This window comes from Arachis hypogaea, chromosome 20 (assembly GCF_003086295.3).
Source record: "Arachis hypogaea cultivar Tifrunner chromosome 20, arahy.Tifrunner.gnm2.J5K5, whole genome shotgun sequence".
Taxonomy (NCBI): Eukaryota; Viridiplantae; Streptophyta; class Magnoliopsida; order Fabales; family Fabaceae; genus Arachis; species Arachis hypogaea.
Window position 1 is genome coordinate 21,907,527 of NC_092055.1, and position 13,704 is coordinate 21,921,230.

Here is a 13,704-nt window from a genome sequence, read left to right on the forward strand (position 1 = left end):
TGTAATGAAGACACAAACATGGATAAGCACAAAACATATAAAACGAAAAAACAGAGAAAGTAAGAACAAGGAATGAGTCCACCTTAGTGATGTCCTTGAGCTCTTCTATGTCTCTTCCTTGTCTTTGCTGCTCCTCCTTCATTGCTTTTAGATCTTCTCTGATTTCATGAAGGATGAAGGAGTGCTCTTGATGTTCCACCCTTAGTTGCTTCCAATAATTGTGTGGAAGAAAATGTATCCCCTGAGGTATCTCAGGGATCTCTTGATTTGCAGTCAAATGTTCTACCACTGAGCTATAGACCCTTGATGGAAGCTTTTGTCTTCCCTTTCCTCTTTCTAGAGGTTTCTCTGGCCTTAGGTGCCATCAATGGTTATGGAAAAAAAACAAAAAAAGCTATGCTTTTACCACACCAAACTTAGAATGTTGCTCGCCCTCGAGCAAAAGAAGAAAGAATAGAAGAATAAGAATAAGATATGGAGGAGATGGATGGGAGTGTGTATTCGGCCATATGGGTGGGATTGGGTGAGAGAGAGATGTTGAATTTTTGAAGGTAGTGGGTGTATGGATGTGAGTGGTAAATGAAAAAAAAAAGAGGGGATGATCATGAATGGAAAGAGAGATGATGAGGTAGGTGGGGATCCTGTGGGGTCCACAGATCCTGAGGTGTCAAGGCATTTACATCCCTGCACCAATTTAGGCATGTAAAATGCCCTTGCACACAACTCTGGGCGTTCAGCGCCAGGTTGGTGCCCATTTTGGGCGTTCAACGCCCATTTGCTGCCATTTCTGGCGTTGAACGCCAGAACCATGCTTGTTCTGGGCGTTCAGCGCCAGGATGCTCCCATTCTGGGCGTTCAGCGCCAGAACTATGCTCTGTTCTGGCGTTTGAACGCCAGACAGAAGCTCCTCCAGGGTGTGATTTTTCTTCTGCTGTTTTTGATTCCGTTTTTGAATTTTTTTGTTTATTTTGTGACTCCACATGATCATGAACCTAAGAAAACATGAAAAACAATAAAAATAAGAATTAGATACACATTGGGTTGCCTCCCAACAAGCGCTTCTTTAATGTCAATAGCTTGACAGTGGGCTCTCATGGAGCCTCACAGATGTGCAGAGCTTTATTGAGACTCTCCAACACCAAACTTAGAGTTTGGATATGGGAGTTCAACACCAAACTTAGAGTTTGGTTGTGGCCTCCCAACACCAAACTTAGAGTTTGACTGTGGGGGCTCTGGTTGACTCTGCTTGGAGAGAAGCTTTTTCTGCTTCCTCTCCATGGTTGCAGAGGGAGATCCTTGAGTTTTAAACACAGGGGAGTTCTCATTCCATTGAAGGAATATTTCACCTCTGTCAACATCAATCACAACTCTTGCTGTGGCCAGGAAAGGTCTTCCTAGGATGATGGATTCATCCTCTTCCTTTCCAGTATCCAGGACTATGAAATCAGCAGGGATGTAAAGGCCTTCAACCTTTACTAACACGTCCTCTACTTGTCCATAAGACTGTTTTCTTGAGCTGTCTGCCATCTCTAATGAGATTTTAGCAGCTTGCACCCCATAGATTCCCAGTTTCTCTATTACAGAGAGGGGCATGAGGTTTATTCTTGAACCAAGGTCACACAGAGCCTTAAAGATCATGGTGCCTATGGTACAGGGTATTATGAACTTTCCAGGATCCTGTCTCTTCTGAGGCAATGTCAGTTGATCCAGATCACTTAGTTCAGTGATGAACAAGGGAGGTTCAACTTCCCAAGCATCAATGCCAAATAATTTGGCATTCAGCTTCATGATTGCACCAAGAAACTTGGCAGTTTGCTCTTCAGTAACATCCTCATTCTCTTCAGAAGAGGAATACTCATCAGAGCTCATGAAGGGCATAAGGAGGGTTAATGGAATCTCTATGGTCTCTGGATGAGTCTCAGATTCCTTTGGTTCCTCAGAGGGAAGCTCCTTATTGATCACTGGACGTCCCAGGAGGTCTTCCTCCTTGGGATTCATGTCCTCTCCTCTCCTCACAGGTTCGGCCATGGCGCTTATGTCAATGGCCTTGCACTCTCCTTTTGGGTTCTCTTATGTATTGCTTGGGAGAGTACTAGGAGGGATTTCAGTGATCCTTTTACTCAGCTGGCCCACTTGTGCTTCCAGATTTCTAATGGAAGACCTTGTTTCATTCATGAAACTTACAGTGGCCTTAGATAGATCAGAGACTAGATTTGCTAATTTAGAAGCATTTTGTTCAGAGTTCTCTGTCTGTTGCTGAGTTGATGATGGAAAAGGTTTGCTATTGCTAAACCTGTTTCTTCCACCATTATTAAAGCCTTGTTGGGGCTTTTGATCCTTCCATGAGAAATTTGGATGATTTCTCCATGTTGAGTTATAGGTGTTTCCATAAGGTTCACCTAAGTAGTTCACCTCTGCTATTGTAGGGTTCTCAGGATCATAGGCTTCTTCTTCAGAAGATGCCTCTTGAGTACTGTTGGATGCAGCTTGCATTCCATGCAGACTCTGAGAAATCATATTGACTTGCTGAGTCAATATTTTATTCTGAGCCAATATGGCATTCAGAGTATCAACTTCAAGAACTCCCTTCTTCATAGGCGTCCCATTATTCACAGGATTCCTTTCAGAAGTGTACATGAACTGGTTATTAGCAACCATGTCAATGAGTTCTTGAGCTTCTGCAGGCGTTTTCTTTAGGTGAATGGATCCACCTGCAGAAGTGTCCAGTGACATCTTTGATAGCTCAGATAAACCATCATAGAATATATCCGGGATGGTCCATTCTGAAAGCATGTCAGAAGGACACTTTTTGGTCAACTGTTTGTATCTTTCCCAAGCTTCATAGAGAGATTCACCTTCTTTCTGCCTGAAGGTTTGAACATCAGCTCTAAGCTTGCTCAGCTTTTGAGGAGGAAAGTACTTGGCTAAGAAAGCCGTGATCAGCTTATCCCAAGAGTTCAGGCTGTCTTTAGGTTGAGAATCCAACCATAATCTAGCTCTGTCTCTTACAGCAAAAGGGAAAAGCATGAGCCTGTAGACTTCAGGATCTATTCCATTAGTCTTAACAGTATCACATATCTGCAAGAATTCAGTTAAGAACTGAAAAGGATCTTCAGATGGAAGTCCATGAAACTTGCAGTTCTGCTGCATCAGAGAAACTAATTGAGGTTTCAGCTCAAAGTTGTTTGCTCCAATGGCAGGAATGGAGATGCTTCTTCCATGTAAATTGGAATTAGGTGCAGTAAAGTCACCAAGCATCTTCCTTACATTATTATTATTTTCGGCTGCCATCTCCTCTGCCTGTTTGAAAATTTCTGAAAGGTTATCTCTGGATTGTTGTATTTTAGCTTCTCTTAATTTTTTCTTCAGAGTCCTTTCAGGTTCTGGATCTGCTTCCACAAGAATGTTCTTATCCTTGCTCCTGCTCATATGACAAGGAAGAATGGACAGAAAAATAATAATAATAATGGAGATCCTTTATACCACAGTATAGGGATCCCTGTTTTAGTAGAAGAAAAGAAGGGAAGAAAATCTGAACTCAGAGAGAGAGGGGGTTCAGATTTTTGGAGAGTTGAAGGAAAGATGTTAGTACATCAATAAACAAATAGAAGAAGATGAGAGGGGGAAGTGAATTTTCGAAAACAATTTTTGAAAAAGAGTTAGTGATTTTTGAAAATAGTTTTTGAAAAAGGTTAGTATTTTTTTCGAATTTTTTTTAAATAAAAAATAAAAATAATTAGTTAATAAAAAAGAAATTTTTGAAAAAGAGGGAAGATATTTTCGAAAATTAGAGAGAGAGAGTTAGTTAGGTAGTTTTGAAAAAGTTAAGAAACAAACAAAAAGTTAGTTAGTTAGTTGAAACAAATTTGAAAAGATAAGAAGTTGGGAAGTTAGAGAAGATATTTTGAAATCAAATTTTGAAAAAGATAAGATAAGAAGATATTTTTTTTGAAAAGATATGATAGAAATTAGTTTTTGAAAAAGATTTGATTTTTAAAATCACAATTAATGACTTGATTCATAAGAAATCACAAGATATGATTCTAGAACTTAAAGTTTGAATCTTTCTTAACAAGCAAGTAACAAACTTCAAATTTTTGAATCAAAACTTTAATTGATTATGTTATTTTCGAAAATTATGATATAAAATAAGAAAAAGGTTTTTGAAAATTATTTTTTTTGGAATTTTCGAAAATAATCATGAATTTTGAAAAAGATTTTGAATTTTGAAAAATATTTTGAAAAAGATAAGATTTTCAAATTGAAAATTTGATTTGACTCATAAGAAACAACTTGATTTTAAAAATTTTTGAAAAAGTCAACTCAAATTTTCGAATTTGATGAGAGAAAAAGGGGAAGATATTTTTTTGATTTTTTTGAATTTTTATGAAAACGTGAAAATTATGCAATGCATGAAATTTTTAGATCAAAACATGTGATGCATGCAAGAATGCTATGAATGTCAAGATGAACACCAAGAACACTTTGAATGTCAAGATGAACATCATAGACACAATTTTGAAAAATTTTTAATGCAAAGAAAACATGCAAGACACCAAACTTAGAATTCTTTAATGCTTACGCACTAAGAATTCAAGAATGCATATGATAAACATGAAAAGACACAAAACAAAAAATCATCAAGATCAAACAAGAAGACTTACCAAGAACAACTTGAAGATCATGAAGAACACTATGAATGCATGATATTTTCGAAAAAATGCAAGATGCATATGCAATTGACACCAAACTTATAACATGACTCAAGACTCAAACAAGAAACACAAAAATATTTTTGATTTTTATGATTTTCTAATTTTTTTGTATTTTTATTTTATGTTTTTCGAAAAATAATTTTGAAAAAGAAAATAAGGATTCCAAAATTTTTAATATGAATTCCAGGAATCTTATGCTCTAAAGCTCCAATCAAAGGGTCAGGCATGGCTTAATAGCCAGCCAAGCTTTAGTATGTAACTCAGACATGACACGCCTGACATTCCTTACATTCAACAGCCAATTGGCTAAGAAAGATAAAGAAGCTCTTCTCTTGAGTATAAGAATTGAGACATGGCTTTACAGCCAGCCAGGCTTCAACATGCTCCATGAAACACTAGAATTCATTCTTAAAAATTCTGAAAGAAAAATATATTTTTGAAAACATTTTTATTTTAAATTTTTTTTTTTCGAAAACAAAGGAAGAATTTTTGAAATATTTTTGAAAAATTTTTTGAAAACAAGACAAAAAGAAAATTACCTAATCTGAGCAACAAGATGAACCGTCAGTTGTCCAAACTCAAACAATCCCCGGCAACGGCGCCAAAAACTTGGTGCACGAAATTGTGATCTCCAGGCTCGAACAAATCCTGGTAATGGCTCCAAAGCTTGGTGCTCTGATCTCAATACATAATTGTCACAACTTCGATACAACTAACCAGCAAGTGCACTGGGTCGTCCAAGTAATACCTTACGTGAGTAAGGGTCGAATCCCACGGAGATTGTTGGTATGAAGCAAGCTATGGTCACCTTGTAAATCTCAGTCAGGCAGATATAAAGTGATAATGGTGTTTTCGAATATTATATAATAAAATAGGGATAGAGATACTTATGTAATTCATTGGTAGGAATTTCAGATAAGCGAATGGAGATGCTTTTCGTTCCTCTGAACCTCTGCTTTCCTGCTATCTTCATCCAGTCAGTCTTACTCCTTTCCATGGCTGGCTTTATGTGATACATCACCACTGTCAATGGCTACTTTCGGTCATCTCTCGGGAAAATGATCCAATGCCCTGTCACGGCACGGCTAATCGTCTGGAGGCATCACCCTTGTCAATGGCTTCATCTTATCCTCTCAGTGAATAATATGCTCACACACCCTGTCACGGCACGGCTATTCATCTGTCGGTTCTCGATCATGCTGGAATAGGATTTACTATCCTTTTGCGTCTGTCACTAACGCCCTGCAATCGCGAGTTAGGAGCTCGTCACAGTCATTCAATCATTGAATCCTACTCGGAATACCACAGACAAGGTTTAGACTTTCCGGATTCTCTTGAATGGCGCCATCATTCTAGCTTACGCCACGAAGATTCTGGTTAGGAGATCTAAGAGATATTCATTCTAGCTTATTTCATGTAGAACAGAAGTGTTTGTCAGGCACGCGTTCATAAGGGAGAAGGATGATGAGCGTCACACATAATCATCACCTTCATCACATTCTTGGGTGCGAATGGATATCTTAGAAGCGAAATAAGATGAATTGAATAGAAAACAGAAGTACTTTGTATTAATCTTTGAGGAACAGCAGAGCTCCACACCTTAATCTATGGAGTGTAGAAACTCTACCGTATGAAAATACATAAGTGAAGGTCCAGGCATGGCCGAGATGGCCAGCCCCCTAAAACATGATCAAAGGATCATGAGGTAATCCAAAGATGCCTAATACAATAGTAAGAGGTCCTATTTATAATAAACTAGCTACTAGGGTTTACATGAGTAAGTATTTGATGTATAAATCCACTTCCGGGGCCCACTTGGTGTGTGTTTGGGCTGAGCTTAAGTGTTGCACGTGCAGAGGCCATTTGTGGAGTTGAACGCCAGTTTTTGTGCCAGTTTGGGCGTTCAACTCTGGTTTTGGATCCTTTTCTGGCGCTGGACGCCAGATTTGGGTAGAAAGCTGGCGTTGAACGCCAGTTTACGTCGTCAATTCTTGGCCAAAGTATGGACTATTATATATTGCTGGAAAGCCCTGGATGTCTACTTTCCAACGCAATTGGAAGCGCGCCATTTCGAGTTCTGTAGCTCCAGAAAATCCACTTTGAGTGCAGGGAGGTCAGAATCCAACAGCATCAGCAGTCCTTTTTCAACCTCTGAATCTGATTTCTGCTCAAGTCCCTCAATTTCAGCCAGAAAATACCTGAAATCACAGAAAAACACATAAACTCATAGTAAAGTCCAGAAATGTGAATTTAACACAAAATCTATTAAAAACATCCCTAAAAGTAACTAGATCCTACTAAAAACATACTAAAAACAATGTCAAAAAGCGTATAAATTATCCGCTCATCAGCAAGCTATTAAAATCTCATTAGAGATGGCAGACAATTCAAGAAAACAGGCTTATGGACAAGTAGAGGACGTGTTAGTAAAGGTTGAAAGCCTTTACATCCCTGCTGATTTCATAATCCTTGATACTGGAAAGGATGATGATGAATCCATCATCCTTGGAAGACCCTTCCTAGCCACAGCAAGAGCTGTGATTGATGTTGACAGAGGCGAATTAGTCCTTCAATTGAATGAGGACTCCCTTGAGTTTAAAACTCAAGGACATCCTTCTGTAAACATGGAAAAGAGGCACAGTAAGCTTCTCTCAAAACAGAGTCAACCAGAGCCCCCACAGTCAAACTCTAAGTTTGGTGTTGGGAGGCCACAACCAAACTATAATTTTGGTGTTGAACTCCCATATCCAAACTCTAAGTTTGGTGTTGGGAAGTCTCAACAATGCTCTGAACATCTGTGAGGCTCCATGAGAGCCCACTGTCAAGCTATTGACATTAAAGAAGCGCTTGTTGGGAGGCAACCTAATTTTTATTTATCTAATTTTGTTTTTCTTGTTCTTTCATGTTTTATCAGTTCATGATCATGTGGAGTCACAAAATAAATATAAAAATTGAAAACGGAATCAAAAACAGCAGAAGAAAAATCACACCCTGGAGGAGGATCTCACTGTCGTTTAAACGCCAGTAAGGAGCATCTGGCTGGCATTCAACGCTAGAACAGAGCATGGTTCTGGCGCTGAACGCCCAAAATGGGCAGCATCTGGGCGTTTGAACGCCAGAATTGCACCCTGGAGAAAAGCTGGCGCTGAACGCCCAGAACAAGCATGGTTCTGGCGTTCAACGCCAGAAATGGGCAACAAATGGGCGTTCAACGCCCAGAACAAGCACCAATCTGGCGCTGAACGCCCAGAATTGTGTGTAAGGGCATTTTGCATGCCTAATTTGGTGCAAGGTTGTAAATCCTTGAACACCTCAGGATCTGTGGACCCCACAGGATCCCCACCTACCTCCACTCACTTCTTCTCACCCTTCTTTCACACAATCCCATAAACCTACCTCATAATCCCCACCTACCTTCAAAATTCAAAATCAATTTCCCACCCAAAACCCACCCTTATGGCCGAACCTTACCCCCCTCCCTTCCCTATATATAGCTCTCCATTCTTCCTCATTTTCACACAACACAACCCTCTCTTCCATATTTTCTTCTTCTTCTTCATCTATTCTTTCTTCTCTTGCTCGAGGGCGAGTAATATTATAAGTTTGGTGTGGTAAAAGCATAAGCTTTTTGTTTTTCCATTACCATTGATGGCACCCAAGACCGGAGAATCCTCTAGAAAAGGGAAAGGGAAGACAAAAGCTTCCACCTCCGAGTCATGGGAGATGGAAAGATTCATCTCCAAAGCTCATCAAGACCACTTCTATGATGTTGTGGTCAAGAAGAAGGTGATCCCCGAGGTCCCTTTCAAGCTCAAGAAGAATGAGTATCCGGAGATCCGACATGAAATCTAAAGAAGAGGTTGGGAAGTTCTAACAAACCCCATCCAACAAGTCGGCATCCTAATGGTTCAAGAGTTCTATGCCAATGCATGGATCACTAGGAACCATGATCAAAGTAAGAACCCAAACCCAAAGAATTATATTACAATGGTTCGGGGAAATACTTAGATTTTAGTCCGGATAATGTGAGGTTGGCGTTTAACTTGCCTATGATGCAAGGAGATGCACGCCCCTACACTAGAAGGGTCAACTTTAATCAAAGGTTGGACCAAGTCCTCATGGACATATGTGTGGAAGGAGCTCAATGGAAGACTGACTCCAAAGGCAAGCCGGTTCAATTAAGAAGATTGGACCTCAAGCCTGTGGCTAGAGGATGGTTGGAGTTCATCCAACGCTCCATCATCCCCACTAGCAACCGATCTGAAGTTACTGTGGATCGGGCCATCATGATTCATAGCATCATGATTGGAGAGGAAGTAGAAGTTCATGAAGTCATCTCCCTTGAATTCTACAAATAGCCGAAAAGCCCTCTCCTGGGGCAAGGCTAGCTTTTCCTCATCTTATTTGCCATCTATGTTACTCAGCTGGAGCTTTCATAGAAGGAGACATTCCCATTGAGGAAGAGAAGCCCATCACTAAGAAAAGGATGGAGCAAGCAAGAGAGCCCATTCATGGATCTCAAGAGACGCATGAAGCTCATCACCATGAGATCCCGGAGATGCCTCAAATGCATTTTCCTCCACAAAACTATTGGGAGCAAATCAACACCTCCCTAGGAGAATTAAGTTCCAACATGGGACAACTAAGGGTGAAACATCAAGAGCACTCCATCATCCTTCATGAAATAAGAGAAGATCAAAAAGCAATGAGGGAGGAGCAACAAAGACAAGGAAGAGAATTAGAAGAGCTCAAGGACATCATTGGTTCCTCAAGAAGGAAACGCCACCATCACTAAGGTGGACTCATTCCTTGTTCTTATTTTCTGTTTTTCGTTTTCTTAATGTTAAGTGCTTATCCATGTTTGTGTCTTATTATATGATCATTAGTAGTTAGTAACTATGTCTTAAAGTTATGAATGTCCTATGAACCCATCACCTCTCTTAAATGAAAACTATTTTAATTCAAAAGAACAAGAAGTACATGAGTTTCGAATTTCTCCTTGAACTTAGTTTAATTATATTGATGTGGTGACAATACTTTTTGTTTTCTGAATGAATGCTTGAACAGTGCATATGTCTTTTGAAGTTGTTGTTTAAGAATGTTAAATATGTTGGCTCTTGAAAGAATGATGATAAGGAGACATGTTATTTGATAATCTGAAAAATCATAAAAATGATTCTTGAAGCAAGAAAAAGCAGCAAAGAACAAATCTTGCAGAAAAAAATAGCGAAAAAATATTCAAAAAAAAAAAAAAGAAAAAGCAAGCAGAAAAAGTCAAAAGCTCTTAAAACCAAGAGGCAAGAGCAAAAAGCCAATAACCCTTAAAACCAAAAGGCAAGGGTAAATAAAAAGGATCCCAAGGCTTTGAGCATCAGTGGATAGGAGGGCTTAAAGGAATAAAATCCTGGCCTAAGCGGCTAAACCAAGCTGTCCCTAACCATGTGCTTGTGGCGTGAAGGTGTCAAGTGAAAACTTGAGACTGAGCGGTTAAAGTCAAGGTCCAAAGCAAAAGAAGAGTGTGCTTAAGAACCCTGGACACCTCTAATTGGGGACTTTAGCAAAGCTGAGTCACAATCTGAAAAGGTTCACCCAATTATGTGTCAGTGGCATTTATGTATCCGGTGGTAATACTGGAAAACAAAGTGCTTAGGGCCACGACCAAGACTCATAAAATAGCTGTGTTCAAGAATCATCATACTGAACTAGGAGAATCAATAACACTATCTGAACTCTGAGTTCCTATAGATGCCAATCATTCTGAACTTCAATGGATAAAGTGAGATGCCAAAACTATTCAAGAGGCAAAAAGCTACAAGTCCCGCTCATTTAATTGGAGCTATGTTTCATTGATAGTTTGGAATTTATAGTATATTCTCTTCTTTTTATCCTATTTGATTTTCAGTTGCTTGGGGACAAGCAACAATTTAAGTTTGGTGTTGTGATGAGTGGATAATTTATACGCTTTTTGGCATTGTTTTTAGTATGTTTTTAATAGAATCTAGTTACTTTTAGGGATGTTTTTATTAGTTTTTATGTTAAATTCACATTTCTGGACTTTACTATGAGTTTGTGTGTTTTTCTGTGATTTCAGGTATTTTCTGGCTGAAATTGAGGGACTTGAGCAAAAATCAGATTCAGAGGTTGAAGAAGGATTGCTGATGTTGTTGGATTCTGACCTCCCTGTACTCAAAGTAGATTTTCTGGAGCTACAGAACTCAAAATGGCGCGCTTCCAATTGCGTTGGAAAGTAGACATCCAGGGCTTTCCAGAAATATATAATAGTCCATACTTTGGCTGAGTTTAGATGACGTAAAAGGGCGTTGAACGCCAGTTCTACGCTGCTGTCTGGAGTTAAACGCCAGAAACACGTCACAAGCCAGAGTTGAACGCCAGAAATACGTTACAAACTGGCGTTCAACTCCAAGATTGACCTCAACACGTGTAACATTCAAGCTCAGCCCAAGCACACACCAAGTGGGCTCCGGAAGTGGATTTATGCATCAATTACTTACTTCTGTAAACCCTAGTAACTAGTTTATTATAAATAGGACTTTTTACTATTGTATTAGACATCTTTGATCAGTTTTATGCTAACTTAGACTTTCATGGGGGCTGGCCATTCGGCCATGCCTGAACCATTATCACTTATGTATTTTCATACGGTAGAATTTCTGCACTCCATAGATTAAGCTGTGGAGCTCTGCTGTTCCTCAAAGATTAATGCAAAGTACTACTGTTTTTCTATTCAATTCAACTTATTCCGCTTCTAAGATATTCATTCGCACTTCAACCTGAATGTGATGAACGTGACAATCATCATCATTCCCCCACGAATGCGTGCCTGACAACCACTTCCGTTCCACCTTAGATTGAATGAGTATCTCTTGGATCTCTTAATCAGAATCTTCGTGGTATAAGCTAGATTGATGGCGGCATTCATGAGAGTCCGAAAAGTCTAAACCTTGTCTGTGGTATTCCGAGTAGGACTCTGGGATTGAATGACTGTGACGAACTTTAAACTCGCGAGTGCTGGGCGTAGTGACAGACGCAAAAGGAGGGTGAATCCTATTCCAGTATGATCGAGAACCTCAGATGATTAGCCGTGCAGTGACAGAGCATTTGGACCATTTTCACAAGAGGATGAGATGCAGCCATTGACAAGGGTGATGCCTCCAGACGATTAGCCATGCAGTGACAGCGCATCGGACCATTTTCCAGAGAGGATAAAAGTAGCCATTGACAACGGTGATGTCCTTACATAAAGCCAGCCATGGAAAGGAGTAAGACTGATTGGATGAAGACAGCAGGAAAGCAGAGGTTCAGAGGAACGAAAGCATCTCTATACACTTATCTGAAATTCTCACCAATGATATACATAAGTGTTTCTATCCTTATCTTCTATCTATTTATTATTTATGTTCGAAAACTCCATAACTATTTTATTTCCACTTGACTGAGATTTACAAGGTAACCATAGCTTGCTTCATACCAACAATCTCCGTGGGATCGACCCTTACTCACGTAAGGTTTATTACTTGGACGACCCAGTGCACTTGCTGGTTAGTTGTATCGAAGTTGTGAATGAAAAACGATTTATTAAGACGTGCGTACAGAGTTTCTGGCGCCGTTGCCTGAGATCACAATTTCATGCACCAGGGACCAACTGTGTAATTTAATCATTTGGAGTGAACAAAAACTCCCTAGACTATCTGAACCTACCCCGTCCCTCCCTAACTCTCTCACTCTCACTTTCTCACTTTCTAAAACGACACCCGAACCCCACCGCTCTCTATCTCTCACCTCGGTTCACCGTCGCTACGCCGGATCCACCGCATTTGTGCTCACGAGTCGGGTCTCGCCTCCTTTCTCCATCTCGCCTCTCTCATCCGACAACTTTTTCTTCTCTTCCAATCCCAATACTGAACACCGATGATAAATGAAAGAGAACAATTCCAATCCCAAGCATGCTCAAAGCGAACAATTTAATGTCTAAGAAAAAAATAGCAACAAATCAACACAAAAATAGCAACTCAATTTATTAGTGAATTCGGCGAGGTGACAGAGGCGAGAGGCACGATGATGGTGAACCGAGGTGAGAGACAGAGAGCGTTGGGGTTGAGGTGCCATTTTGGAAAGTGAGAAAGTGAGAGTGAGAGAGCTGGGGAGGGGTAGGGTGGATTCAGATAGTCTAGGGTGTTTTTAGTTATTTTCAAATGGTTAAATTACACGGTTGGTCCTCATACTTTCACTAAAGTTGCAAATTGGTCCCTATTGCAAACATGTGCAGGTCACATGTTCAAAATAGAGAATATTCTGAGAATATTCTATTAAATCAAACATTTTTTGAATGGCGGAGACTAAATTACAAATTTTAATTATCTTTAGGGACTCAATTACAAACTTTTAAAGTGTAAGGACTAATTTACAATTTTACCAAAAATATAGGGACCAACTGTGTAATTTAACCTAAATATTATTCAGTAAAAAATACTATTTAGTTAAATCAGGATATCAAAATTCTATCAAATAAGGCAAGAATAATAATCAGCAACCAAAACACCTTAAAAAAGGTAATATACACCCAAATTCAACATACCCTTGCTGATGTTGTCTTAAAAATCCTTCTATTATTTCAGTTCCAATTTCAGTTCTGCCAGTACATTCAAAAGTACATGTTAACAAAATATAGTTTTGATTATAGGGTGTAAGTAGTTTTGATTATAGAGTGTAAGATAGGTTTAGAAAGTATCTTACCCATCATAGGAATGAATTTCTTCTTCTAAAGACAAATCCTCAATTATGTGCTTTCTTTTTTTGGATTGCGTCCTGAAAATAAAAAAAAATTATGAATCAGACAAATACAACAATATTGATGATGAGATACTCTCGAAAGCAGTGCATTCTTTTTGGTGGCAGTGTGAATTTTTTTGTTTGATTTTTATTTTTTAATTGGCAACAATTCTTCACTCCTGAAATTAAATGAGAAACC